At 38.4% G+C, this 14,110-nt stretch overlaps 2 long non-coding RNA genes across 2 annotated transcripts; one reads left to right on the forward strand and one right to left on the reverse strand.

Annotated features, from left to right (window-relative positions):
- Positions 1-5,260: 5,260 nt before the first annotated feature.
- LOC120471922 (uncharacterized) lies at positions 5,261-13,651 on the reverse strand. The gene is made up of 3 exons (XR_016147344.1): positions 13,524-13,651; positions 5,507-5,603; positions 5,261-5,377 (listed from the first exon to the last, which is right to left on the reverse strand). It is a non-coding gene; the product is annotated as an uncharacterized LOC120471922 (long non-coding RNA).
- On the forward strand, positions 8,789-11,241 carry LOC120470128 (uncharacterized). The gene is made up of 6 exons (XR_016147292.1): positions 8,789-9,005; positions 9,501-9,555; positions 9,658-9,709; positions 9,819-9,862; positions 9,990-10,050; positions 10,152-11,241. It is a non-coding gene; the product is annotated as an uncharacterized LOC120470128 (long non-coding RNA).
- Positions 13,652-14,110: the final 459 nt, after the last annotated feature.

Here is a 14,110-nt window from a genome sequence, read left to right on the forward strand (position 1 = left end):
TCTATGGACTTCACAACCTCTCAATAAAAAAAACAATTTCACCAATACGTACTCATCGACCTATTTCATCAACGTACTCATGGGCAGTCGAACGCTAATGCAAAAAAGTAATGGGATGTCTGTGTCTCATTTGACTTTGTTATTTGTACATTATGTGACTATACAAATCACAACATGTAAATAGGAAAACGTTTGCGTTATTTTGCCACTCATTTGGATCAGTATGAAAGCTGCAACCAGTCACATCGAGTCTTTGTGCTAAGCTAGGCTAGCGGTGGGTGCGTCAAACAGACTTATAGCACGCACGGAGATGAAAAAGGTATGTATGGACTTATCTAACTCTGGGGGGTAAGGTGAATAGGCTAAAGTCCCAAAAAGTCGGAGTGTTCCTTTAAGTTTTGAGACGCACTTACGTCTGATCGAAGCCAGTTTCCCTGTCAAATGAGTGGGAGGGAAGCAAGTGTTGTGGAAGTGACTTAAACTGAGAATGAGGCTAACTTAGGACATAGCAACAGGTCATTGGAACACAAGCCGTTATAGTACCACTGAGAAAAGGCCGCCTTGGCCATACAGAACCGGCCACATGGGACAAGCCGTAACAGACCGCACAGAGACAAGGCCTCGATGGACCACGCAGAACAGAGCCACATAGGGCCAGGCCTCATTGGACCACACAGAACTTGTTTTAGGTGTATGGCCACCTAGGGCCATACACAGAGCAGGCCTGCTTAGACCGCAATCTGGCCACATTGGACCACAGAGACAAGGCAGCCCGGCCACACGGCCTTGCTAGACCACAAAGACGAGGCTGCGATAAGCCACATTGGCCTCTAATGCCGCACATAGAGCGAGGTAGACTGGACAAGGCCGCAAGGCCACACAAAACCAGGCCACAAATCATCACAAATTAAATTAAAGAAAATGAAAATAAGTTACTTTAGTTAAAAATGTTGTAGTCACTTGCATGAACAAATCATTGTTGAAATGTAAGCATCTGGTTACAGAAAGTTAATCACACCTCCACCACTGCTAACTTGATTTGCATTTGTATGGCTCACAGCGATTTCATTTACATGTGAAAGCCACCTCTAGACCAGGGGGTAGGGGGGTCATGGGTCAACACTGACAAACAAAGCCCCCGTCAATTCCTGGCAATTCCTGACAGTTTTTGGTGCTGACCAAAAATTCCCGTTAATAGCCGTTAAAGGAGCAATGTGTGATTTTTAGCGACATCTAGTGGTTCGGTTGCGAGTTTGCACCAGGTTTGCACTAATGGCTCCGCCCACTGCTCACCCCTCCCTTTCGAAGAAGCTACGGTTGCTAAAACGGGACAAACATCTCGTCGGCTGAGACAGCAGAGAATAGCCAGAGTAAGACAAGAGTGTGTAACATTGTCATTGTTTCTGTACCACAGTCCATTATAAACCACATCATGAATACTGTTTACAAAGCCATAGTCAGGTGAGGATCAAGGGTTTTAATATATAATTTAATAAAATAATATTAATCAGCTGATTGTCTCACAAACGTAACCAGCAGCACATTTATCCCCACATACTGTAGCAAACCCATAATACAGCGAGGGAGCAGCTATATATTTTTTCTAACAGGGTAGTAATAGTTTAGCTGGCTAATATGAGCTGTTACTGTGGCTGAGCTGGGACGCGTCCGCATCGCATGAGTCCAAAGGTCGGAAGTGCGCGCGCTGTTACAATCATGTCATCTCCGCATCCCATAGATACTATTTACTACACACAATAGGCTTTTTTTCTCTGATTTTGAAAAATCTTCACGATCGACTTTAGTGATAAAAGACTTTAGTAAAAGTCTCTATCGACGGGTTAGTGATTCCTGTAACGTACTGTTTTACGGTCAATGACATGAATACTAATCATCAGCTGTCTCACGAACGTAACAGCACATCTATCCCCAACATAACAAACCCATAACACAGCGAGGGAGAACTAAGTTACATGAAACAATCCCAACTACATATTTTACACCACTCACAAGGGAAAAGTCACTACTCACGGAGTGTAAGGCTAGCTTCCAGCTTTCCGCTACTTCTCTTTCAAGGTAGTGATGAAACGCGTTCTGTAGCGCTGTTTGTTCGCGTTCGGCTACGGTAGGAATATGACGTCACAACATGGCGACCTTCATAGAAGGGGATTCTCGCGGTTATGGAGCTATTAATGTCTCATTCTAAGGTAATAAAAACATTACGGTTAATTAAGTAAGTTCTTTATACACCACTGAAAACATAGTTATGGATGTCATATTGCATTTCTGTTAATAGATACTCAACTTTGTTACACATTGCACCTTTAATAAATGCTGATTGAAACTCCTCAACAAGTTTTTCTAATACAAGTTTTAAACGATTAGCTAAACCAAGGCAAATAACTTATAATCGGTGAACAGTAGAGTGATTGGTCTCCAGTTATCTAGTGACAACAATTGTTTCTTGGGTTTAGGCAGCAAGGTTATTAATCCCGTTTTCATTGTAGGGGATAAGCTCCCTTTCTGTATGCATTCCAGAAGTGCATTATACAATAATTTCCTTATATCCTTCCAGAAGTGTTTTACAAATTCTGTTGTTAAACCGTCAATACCTGGTGACTTACCATTTCTCATTTGTTTTAATGCCACATCTAGTTCTGCTAGTCGTCAACTCATCGATTAAGTTTTTATCATCTTCATTTAATTTTTGAATATTATCAGTAATATTATTAAATAAGGAATCACAATCTGCCTTTTTAAATTTAGATGAATAAAGGTTACGATAGAAAAGACAAATTTCATTCTGGATTTCTTTATGATCTTCTATTAATATCATTAATCTCAAGCTTATTAATTTTTTTCTTTGTTTGTCTTTGTTTTTCAAGGCCGAAGAAATATGATGACCTTTTTTCACCTTTTTCAATCCATCGGGCTCTTGAGCGGATATAAGCTCCATTTGCTTTTTCCGAATACAACTCATCTAACTGAGGTTGTAACTCTTGAAGTTTTGCTGTGTTTTCAGGTGATATTTGTGAATTAACTGCCAATAAATTTATTTCCCCAATCAAATCCTTTTGTTTTTGTTTTCTCATCCTTGATAAGAATTTTCCTGTGTCGACAGCTAGTCTTTTGGCCTTAAATTTAAACCATTCCCATTTATTCATGCAAGACATGTCAAGCTTTTTAATCTCCTCAATGAGAGACATCACCTGTTGACAAAAGCTATCATTATTTTACAAATCATTATTGAATTTCCAAGTATTAGGAGAGGACTGAGGTTTGTTAGAAATGGATAAAGAAATAGCGACCATAGAGTGATCCGTAAGTAGAGATGCTGAAATGAAACAGTCTGAGACATCCTTACATAGTTCATTGGTAATAATAAGCCAATAATCTATAGTCTAGAGCATTGTCCATTGCCTGAGGGGTTAAATTGAACACTGTTCGGGTTAGTTATTCTCTAGTAATCGACCACATTTGTTTTTGTACACAGATTCAGTACTGTATCATTATACACAGACTGTGTACTTCTTTAAGGTACAATTATTGAGCCTTCAAATCTATTAAATAATAACATCACTCCAGCTGAATGAGAAGATCCATGTGCAAACAGAGCTAAATCACCCCATTGTGTCTTCCAAAATTTTTCATCGTTCAAAACAGAATGAGTCTCTTGTAAGAATATGCAATTTGCTTTTTGTTCCTTGCAAAATAAAAAAATGGCTTTACGCTTAACACTATTTTTTAACCCCCTGACATTCAAAGATATAAAAGAAATAGACATAGATTAACTGTACAGAACGAACTTTAACATTTTAATATAGAGAAACCGATCGTAAAGAGAAACTGAGGGCATATAAATCTTTAGATGCCTATATGGTCCTGTACAAGACTTCTAATATCCAAAAGAGTGAATCATTAGATTTCAACCATTGCTTGGATCCATCTTTGGATATATTGAAGACGAAACGTTGCTCCTCTACTTGCCAGATGAACTAGTCCTTGTCCTCCTTCTTCCGCTTGGAGGAACAGAAACACTTTGTGGAACCAAGTGCAGTTCGTCCCAAAAGAAGTTCACCAGAATTGACTGCAATTTTCCAAAAACCAGCAGGGGGATCAACACAAGCCAGACGATGCCACAAAGCAGAAGCTACTGGGCTGTTCATTATTAAAGTTCTTCCTCTGTAAGACAATTTTGGAAGGAGCCACTTCCATTTATCAGGTCGATCTTGCACTTTCTCCAAAAAACCTTCCCAGTTTTCCTGAAACATTTCATTGTTACCTAAATAAACTCCAAGGTATTTCAAACCTTTTTTATTCCATGATAATCCTGCTTTAGGTAATGTGGATAGACCTTTTTCCCAATCTACAAACACAGTTGCATCACTTTTTGTCCAATGTACTTTAGCAGATAATATCAAACTAAAATCTTTAAAGGGATACTCCGGCCAAAAATGGAAATCCTGTCATCATTTACTCTCCCTCGAGTTGTTGCAAACCTGTATGAGTTTCTTTCTTCTGCTGAACACAAAGGATGATATTTTGAAGAACGATTGGATCCAAAAAGTTGTTTGGCACCATTGACTTCCATAATAGAAAAAAAATACAATGTTCTTCAAAATATCGTCCTTTGTGTTCAGCAGAATAAAGAAACTCATACAGGTTTGCAACAACTTGAGTGTGAGTAAATTATGATTTTATATTATGACTCGTGTTATATTAGAGGTGGTTTGTGGCATTATTCATCAAAAATTAATGCTGATGGGAAATGAGGAAATGTGCAATCATATTGAATCTCTTAGTAACAAGCTTTCAGGAATAAAGCTTTAGAAAATTGAGGAAAAAATCCCCCACATCCACTCAATAGGGAAGTGTTTTCTAATGGCAGAAACCAAATCAATGATGAGACTCAGTAGAAGAGCTTCAGGTTAAATCCTTCATGATACTCGGTACACTGTTAGAAATTTCTTGTAATTTTACAGGAAATTCCTGGCTAATAGTTGCCGTAAATTTACTGTAAACAGTATACAGGACTGCTATTGTAAAATAACTACAACAAGATACTGTAATTTTACAGGATAGAATACTGTAAATTTTACAGCAAAATTTTATATTTACGGCAACTCAGTAGCCAGGAATTTCCTGTAATTTTAGGTATTTTCTGTAATTTCATAGGACAGCATATTGTAAATATTACAATTAAATGTTGTAACTTGGATAAATGTCCTCTTTCAGACTTCTGCAAAGAAAAACAAAACACTTTTTTTTTAAATATATATTTTTATTTTCTCTTAAAACTAATGAGAAAATGAGTCCACAATGCACATTTTGGACGTTTTTTTCTCTGCCTGCCCATCTGGGGATGCTGCAAAAGGCTCTGTAAACAGGGAGGGAAACACACTTATCAGATAACATTTAAGACTGATATGACATGGTCATTTCCATGACATGAAACATTACAGGGATAGTTCACTTTGATATACATTTTTGATATGTTTTAGCTTACCTCAAGGGTATCCAAGATGTAGGTGTCTTTGTTTCCACAGTATTTTCAATTTTGATATCTGTCTGTCAGTCATGTAATGGAGGTCTATGGTCACCACCTCAAAGAGCATGCACAGAGAAGTCCAAATTAAACATGATTTAATGACTCGTAAATGTAAGTAAAGATTGATGGCCTAAGACACAAAACAAGTGGTTTGTGTGAGAAAACGAACAGTATTTATATTGTTTTTACCTCATGTAGCCACAGCCACAAAGCCCCCACGCCCTTAGATCACTTGAACGTGGCTGTGATTACAAGAGGTAAAAACAACATAAATACTGTTCGTTTTCGTCATTTCTAATGGAGGTATATTTAAATCAAATCAACTGAACGCCTGTGACAGTGTGATTTGTAGTTGTAGACAAAAGCTATGCATGTGTATCAGTAAATTTGAAGCCAAAGAGAGAAATTTTTTAAGAGTTGCAAACTTGTAAACATTTTTCTCTCCCAAATTACACCATCTCAAATTCCTTTTGATGTTTTATCTTACCTCAAGGGCATCCAAGATGTAGTTGTCTTTGTTTCCACAGTATTTTCAATTTTGATATTTTTAGGACAAACCGTCGTTGTCTATGCATCATATAATGGAGATTTATGGGGCCCACCCCAAAGAGCATGCACAGAGAAGTGCAAATTAAACATGATTTAATGACTCGTAAATGTAAGTACACATTGATGGCCTAAGACACGAAACGAGCGGTTTGTGAGAGAAAACAAACAGTATTAATATCGTTTTTACCTTGTGTAATCGCAGTGACGTCCAAGTACTCTGAGGGCTGTAGTATTCTTACATTCTGCTAAGAACCTATCGTATGCTATGGATATGGTGTCCTGTGTTCTTATTGGCCATGTCGCATGTCAGTCATATGATAGCTCTGGAGAGTTCAGTATGCATCCAGCACGACACGAGTGAACACTTTGCCTGTGTGATTTGATTTAATCAATCTTCATAATAAACGAATTCAGCGTGCACCCAGAGCCTCCTTGAGTACTCCTTCATATTACGAACAAAAGCTTTACATGGTGTCAGAAGTGGGATCACTTTTGTCAGCTTTAGCCTTTTCTAGCAGCATCTTTGCAGTTTGCACAGATTTCTCTGCTAGCCCATTGCTCTGGGGGTAGTACGGGCTTGTGGTGGTATGCTTAAATTCCCACGTTCTTGCAAATGTTGCAAACTCACCCGAGCTGTACTGGGGGCCGTTGTCTGAGATGACAGTCTCCGGAATGCCATGACGGGCAAAAGCGGCTTTTAGTTTGTCTATTACTGCAGTTGAAGATGTGCTGCCGAGCTTGTCCAGCTCAAAAAATCTGCTGTAGAAGTCTACAGTCACAAGAAAATCCTCATTGTTCCAGGTGAACAAATCGGTAGCCACAACTTGCCATGGCCTATCAGGGACTTTGTGACTGATCATGGGCTCTTTGGTGTTGGAGGGGCGGTGCGTGAGACAGATTGAGCATTTCTTAACTATGTTCTCTATTTCCTTTCCCATCCCAGGCCAAAACATGACGTCACGGGCCCTCTGCTTGGTCTTCTCGATGCCTAAGTGACTGGCGTGTACACGTGACAGCATGTTAGAGCGAAGGCTTGTGGGAATGACAATCTTTTCACCTTTGAAGATTATACCATGCAGGCTCGAAAGCTCGTCACGGTGATTCCAGAATTCTGACACACTCACGGGACACTTTCTCTTTTCCTCAGGCCATCCTCTTAGAATCACTCCTTTCAGTGTCTGGAACTGTGGGTCCTTTTCACTTTGACTTCTAATTTCCTCCAATTTTGAGTCACTGACGGGAAGACTGCTGTAAACTGTGTGCACTTGAATATCCACACCTCAGTCTCCTGGAGTGTCGCAACAGCCCGGTTGATGGTTTCAAGTCCCCAGCCCAGCTGTTGATGAGTCGCCGATTGCGGTCGACCTTACCGAATACCCACCAGCAGCTCATGCCCAAAGTCGTCAGTAGGAAGGATGTCAGAGCAAGGAGGTTGCACAAACAACAGAATCAGAAAAGCTATTACGACAGATCGGCTAGACCCTTATCTCAGCTCAAGGAAGGACAGCCAGTTAGAGTACGGGAGCAAGGATACTGGAAACCAGCCGTTATTGTCAGAACAGCTGACACTGAGAGGTCATACCATGTGCGTACTCCTGATGGACGGGAATATCGACGAAACAGACGCCACCTCCTGGACACAAAGGAACCCCAGGACAGTTCGGACATTTTCTCAGGGCATGATCACTGCATGAAAAGTGGGATTTTCGTCAGTAAGCGGCACTGTAGATTGTCGTGGAAGTTCAGGTTTACGACTGCACACGGCAATTTACAGGTAACACTCAAAACTGCCGTGAATTGCCGGAAATTGACGTGGGCCTTGCTTGGCAGTTGTCCCCCCATTGTCCCCCCTTCTCCTAAATCTAGAGGAGGCTTTGACATGTAAATGAAAATGCTGTGAGCTATACACATGCAAATAAGGGTAGGGGAGTTTCACCCCAGGTAACATTTTTCTGAAAGGAACTTCATTCTAAGACAATCTCTGGTAGAAATAGATCAGGCTCAGTATAACCTAATTACCGCGTTTTTTTTAACATTGCAACATGACATCCAAAAAGATAACAATCAACAAATAATAATTTCACAATAAATAAGAAACAAATAAAAATAGGACAGAATTGAACAAATGAAATAAAAACAGGAAAGGGACTATCTCTATTGTGTATAATATTATGATTTAAGAGAAAGTTAGAAACCAGTAATGTGTACTATTTAAAGAAAGAAAATAGCACACACATAAATTCACTTTTCAATTAGCTTCAATATTCTTTAGCAAATACAATTGTATCACTACATTTTTATCGATACATTTGAGAGACTCAATATACTGAAAACTGAAAATCAGACTCAAAAAAAAAAAAAAAACTTCAAACAAGGTTTAGAAATATTCATTTTACTCTTATGAATATGAAATTTTCCTAATACAATTACAAGATTCATCATAACATTTACAGAAGTAGTTTTCAAAATATATGATAACATCTTTGGATGTTAATTCACAGTTATAAACAGATGTTTTTTGTTTTTGTTTTTTTACAATTTTTTTTACTGGTTTATTTATTTTAAGTAGCCTAATAAAGTTATTTATTTATGCATATATGTATTTTTACATTTCATGGTAGCCTATTTGGGTATATCCACCTTATTCCTAATTTAAAATGAACAGCAGCAGAAAAGTCAAGACAGCCGACGACAGCCTTTCAACCTGAGTCAAAAACCAGTGAACGTAACTCTGATTGGCTGAGGCAGCATATCATCATAATCCAACCTGTAACGTCAGCCACTCTGATTGGCTGAGGCAACGTGCCAGGCATGTGGCGTGTTATTCAAGCAGAAATAACGGCACAGATATTCAGCCTGCTTCGCCGTCATGATCGCTGGTGAACCCATCTTTTCCTCTAAATTGAAGGTAAGTTCGTCCAACTTAGTGAATTCTATGTCCATGTGTACTTATAGTGTTTGGTAGTTTAGCGTTATTGTCTTAAACTTCACAAATCTGCTGTGATTACTGCCGCGAATGTCCAAGGGTGTTAACCTAACGGAACAGTTTTTTGTTTTGCGTTAGCTTGCTGCTCTTAATTCTTTTTTAGTTTCGTTTCAATTTGAACAATTTGGGACACTAAACTACGTGTTAGGTTGCACTTTGTTATCTGGCTGCAAGCTAGCTAAGTTACCATTCTTTGCTAGTAATCAAACTAACTCGTACTGAGTGTTCAATTGGCTTTTCCCAATGCGTTTACTGTGAATATCGTCAGAAATTATGAAAAAATAATAAGTGCCAGGGTCATAAAACATAAAGTGCGTGTATGCTCTAGTGTAGGTTATCCTTGTTTGTAAAATTGCATCACTTTGTGTGATGATGGAGTGAAATCTTCAGGTGTTTGTGATTTGTTTTGTCTCTCAGGGGCTGTAAGGAGTGAGGTGTCCTTCGCTGATAGGAGAAAAATAACCTAAACAAGGTAACGTTACGTGTTGTGATCTCATCCTCTTTTCTTTTCAACAGGCCCCAGTCAAATAAAAAGTAAAACTAAACTAATTTGTATTAACGTTTGTGTTTATAGATGACTTTGAGCGTGAGACAGTGGTGAAAACGCCAAAGAGAACTGGAACATGGCATGTTATATTCAGTTATAAATGTTTGACCAAGTTATTAAATATCTTATAAATCTGTTCAGTTTCATCATTTGATAATAACTTTATAACACATTTTTTTGTGGTATAGATGCAGTGACTGAGACTGGGAGATGCAGTGACTGAAACCTGGTGGTAAGTATTGATCTATTGGCAGTGGAGAAGACACTTTTAATAGGCACCTTCTCCCTTGTGAGCTAGCAAACTTTGTTATTCTAATTAGAGTATTGTAAACATCACCAAATGTGTTTGTTTACTTCAGTGTTCCAGAAAAAGGTCCTGAAACTACTGGTCGACATCCGCCATCGCCTGAAGGAAACCAGGTAGTGGATGCAGAAGAAACATATTTTTGCTTACAAATGTGGGGACTTGGGGCAGATTGCCTTTGCATACATCTAAATCATTGTCTTTTTCAACTTTGCAGAAGGGGTCATGAAATTCGGTTCCACAGCCACTGAGGTGTATGTACATCAAGGTGAACCTCAAGCACGCGTCGCAAAGACTTGGATTCACTTCACCCTGATGAGCCAAGCCTACAGGACTTGAATTAAGAGTTTTAAAGGGATAGTTTACTTGAAATAATTTTTTTGAAATGTTTTGGCTTACATCAAGGGCATCAGTCATATAATGGAAGTCTATGGGGATCTCTTAAAAGAGCATGCACAGAGAAGTACAAATTAAACATGATTTAATGAATCATAACTGTAAGTACACGTTGATGGCTTAAGATATGAGACGAGCGGTTTGTGTGAGAAAATGAACAGTGTGTGTGTTTGTGTGTATATATATATATGATCTGCGCATGCGGCGGAAAGTGCCAGAAGCGATCTTGCACTGGTACGTCACTCATTGTTTACACAGATTTCAGAAGTTTTACTGTGAAGATCTAAACATATTAAGATATATTGCATTTTTGTGTATATCTAAATATATATATATATATACACATTTATACAATAACAATATAAATACTGTTTGTTTTCTCTCACAAAACGCTCATTTCGTGTCTTAGTCCATCAATGTGTACTTAATTTATGAGTCATTAAATCATGTTTAATTTGGTCTTCTTTGTGCATGCTCTTTGAGGTGGTGACCATAGACCTGCATTATATGACTGACAGACAACAACGGTTTGACCTAAAAATATCAAAATTGAAAATACTGTGGAAACAAAGACCCCTGCATCTTGGATGCCCTTGAGGTAAGCTAAAACATATCAAAAATTAATTTCAAAGTGAACAATCCCTTTAAATTACATCCTTATTATTCGTTCATAATTCTGCCTTCTGTGTTTGATATATCTGGTGCCCAATTCTGATGCCATTCAGGGCAATTTATTTTTGAATAAAGATGCAATATATTATTGATTTATTTGTATAACTGTAGTGCTGTATGTATGTTGTCCCATGTTTCCAGAGGGTGGAGGACATGTTTTCTGTGCTTTGAAGATGTTCTCCTATGCTTTGTACATAGTTGTGTGTTTGTTCTAATAAAGCTATTTCTTTGAATAAACAGTATGTGGCAAATGTTCCTTTCCTCAATAAATTCATGTCCTTGATGGTAATAATAATTTAGTCCATAGGATAACAATGACATGAATATACAACATAATAGCATATCATATGAATATATATATATATTATTATTATTATAATTTTATGTCGGCTGACCAATAGTAACAGATCTGCCAACCAATCACGAGTGATTTTCTTGTTTGAATGTAGTGAATTTCAACCAATACTGAGTGAGGAAATTCAAGCCATTCTCTGGCAAGGCGCGCGCAGTGCTGCTATTCATATGCTAATTAGGGCCATTCACACCTCCGCGAGCTCTCCATGTATACGTCATGGTTCGTTTCCGTCAATATGTGGCACAGACGAACGCGACGTTCACAGTCTGTAAATTGTCGTTAACTGCCGAAAATTAGGGAGATTTCCGGCAGTTTACGGGGACGAAAACCCCACTTTTCATGCAGTGGATGGTGCTGAGCTGTGTGAAACACACATTAACAGTGCACCACACAATGGTAATAAACACACACCTGACCACACTGGTGATCTGCCCATTCCTTACAGAACCAGATATGGACGCCAGATAAAGCCCAGAGTCATTCTGGATCTGTGATTGTACAAGGGTGTAGGCGGATCGCTGCCCTTAAAAAAAAAAAAAAAAAAAATTGTTCACTATGTTCAAACAGTTGTGTTTTCTATATGTGACAATGCATTCATATGTGAACACATTATGCTAACTCTTCAGTAGAATAATCTATTGGTGTTTAGTTCGTGCATTTGATCATTTGAAAGCTGAATGTTCTTTTAAGTTAAGGTGATATGCAATACTTTTCCTTATATTGTTTATTTCAGAAAAAGGGGGATGTAGTATTCTTACATTCTGCTAAGAACCTATCGTATGCTATGGATATGGTATCCTGTGTTCTTATTGGCCATGTCGCATGTCAGTCATATGATAGCTCTGGAGAGTTCAGTATGCATCCAGCACGACACGAGTGAACACTTTGCCTGTGTGATTTGATTTAATCAATCTTCATAATAAACGAATTCAGCGTGCACCCAGAGCCTCCTTGAGTACTCCTTCATATTACGAACAAAAGCTTTACAAGGGCGAGGGCGAGGCCGCTTCTATCTGCGCAAGTGCGCCAGAAAGCCCCGGAAGTGATCTCTCACGCATGTGCGTCACTCATTGTTTACACAGATTTCGGAAGTTTTACCTTTCACTGTGAAGATCTAAATATCGAAATCGTCTTCCAATGCAATTTCCTGTACATCTAAATATGTTTAGATCTTCACAGTGAAAAGTAAAACTTCTATAATCTGTGTAAACAATGTGTGTACATGCGCAAGAGATCACTTCCGGGGCTTGTGCAGACCGAAGCGCCTGTGCCGTCAGATCAGTTGGACACGGCTGTGGTTACAAGAGGTAAAAACGATATAAATACTGTCCGTTTTCTCACACAAACCGCTCGTTTCATGTCTTAGGCCATCAATGTGTACTTACATTTATGAGTCATTGAATCTTGTTTAATTCGGACTTCTCTGTGCATGCTCTTTGAAGTGGTGACCATACACCTCCATTATATGACTGACAGACAGGAACGGTTTGACCTAAATATATCAAAATGGAAAATACTGCGGAAACAAAGACACCTACATCTTGGATGCCCTTGAGGTAATCTAAAACATACCAAAAATTAATTTCAAAGTGAACTATCCCTTTAATGAACTTGTACGCTCACATTTTTGATACAGTTGCTGCAGTGATTTGGTGTGAAACGCATTTATACACCAGCATCAAGAAATGTGAAGTTGTGGAGAAATTTATGAACAACTGTAAATCAATATGTGAATTCATCCAATGAGAGTTGCAACCTTGAAGAATATTTCTTGTATATGTCTTGTATATGAATACTGCTCATTTTAGTTCACACAATCATTTCTCAGCAAGTTTAATGGATTATTTAAAAAAGAAAAAGAAAAATGTAGTTTCAGCGTGAACTTAAAATACAATTGTGCATTTCATTTCATAAACGTATATGAACTTCATGAAATGATGCACAATTGTATTTTAAGTTTGCTTAAAATTATTTGGGTAAATTCACATACTGATTTGAGCATGTGCAAAATTTCTCCACAACTTCACATTTTTTGATGCGTGTGTAATGTGTGGATTTTCTCTACAACTACAAATCGCACTGTCACAGGCATTCAGTTGATTTAAATCAAATATACCTCCATAATTGCTATAATCATTTTCATGACAGTGTCATGTTTAAACTCACCTCTGAAGGAATTCAAGTGTGCTTGCGACTTCTGCTGGATATTGCAAGTTGAAGACAAAGTAGGCAGCGAAGACTGCTGCCAGTCCATGCAGGACTGTGGGGCCCCATCACACATGCTCCTTCCACGGAGATATTCCATGTGTCTGCGCCACGAAGTATCTTTTCTAAAACATTATGATAACAATATGATATGAAACATTAACAATATGATAACTAAAAGCTGCACAACACACTATTGCCACCTAGATGAATTCAGTAATGTTCAAGTGGAGAAAGACTTCCACACCACCACTTGAACATTATTATCTCCTTTGACCCGTACACCCTCCATCAACAACTCAAATAAATTATTTTTTTATGTGCAACAGTCCTCCGTCAAACACATGAATTCAATAAAGAAATATAGCTGCAAGCAGCCATTACCGGGGCCAAGCGCAATAAGCGGCAACATATGCCAAAATGGCAAGGAGTGGCAGACCAACTGCAGCAAGGAGCAATTAAGGGCATTTTGAGAGAACTTTGGGCAAATGGCTAAGAAAATCACATAAACATTAACTTATAAAATGATTTAATGGGTTATCACTTTC

Source organism: Pimephales promelas, chromosome 2, assembly GCF_988280905.1.
Source record: "Pimephales promelas chromosome 2, fPimPro1.hap1.1, whole genome shotgun sequence".
Classification (NCBI taxonomy): Eukaryota; Metazoa; Chordata; class Actinopteri; order Cypriniformes; family Leuciscidae; genus Pimephales; species Pimephales promelas.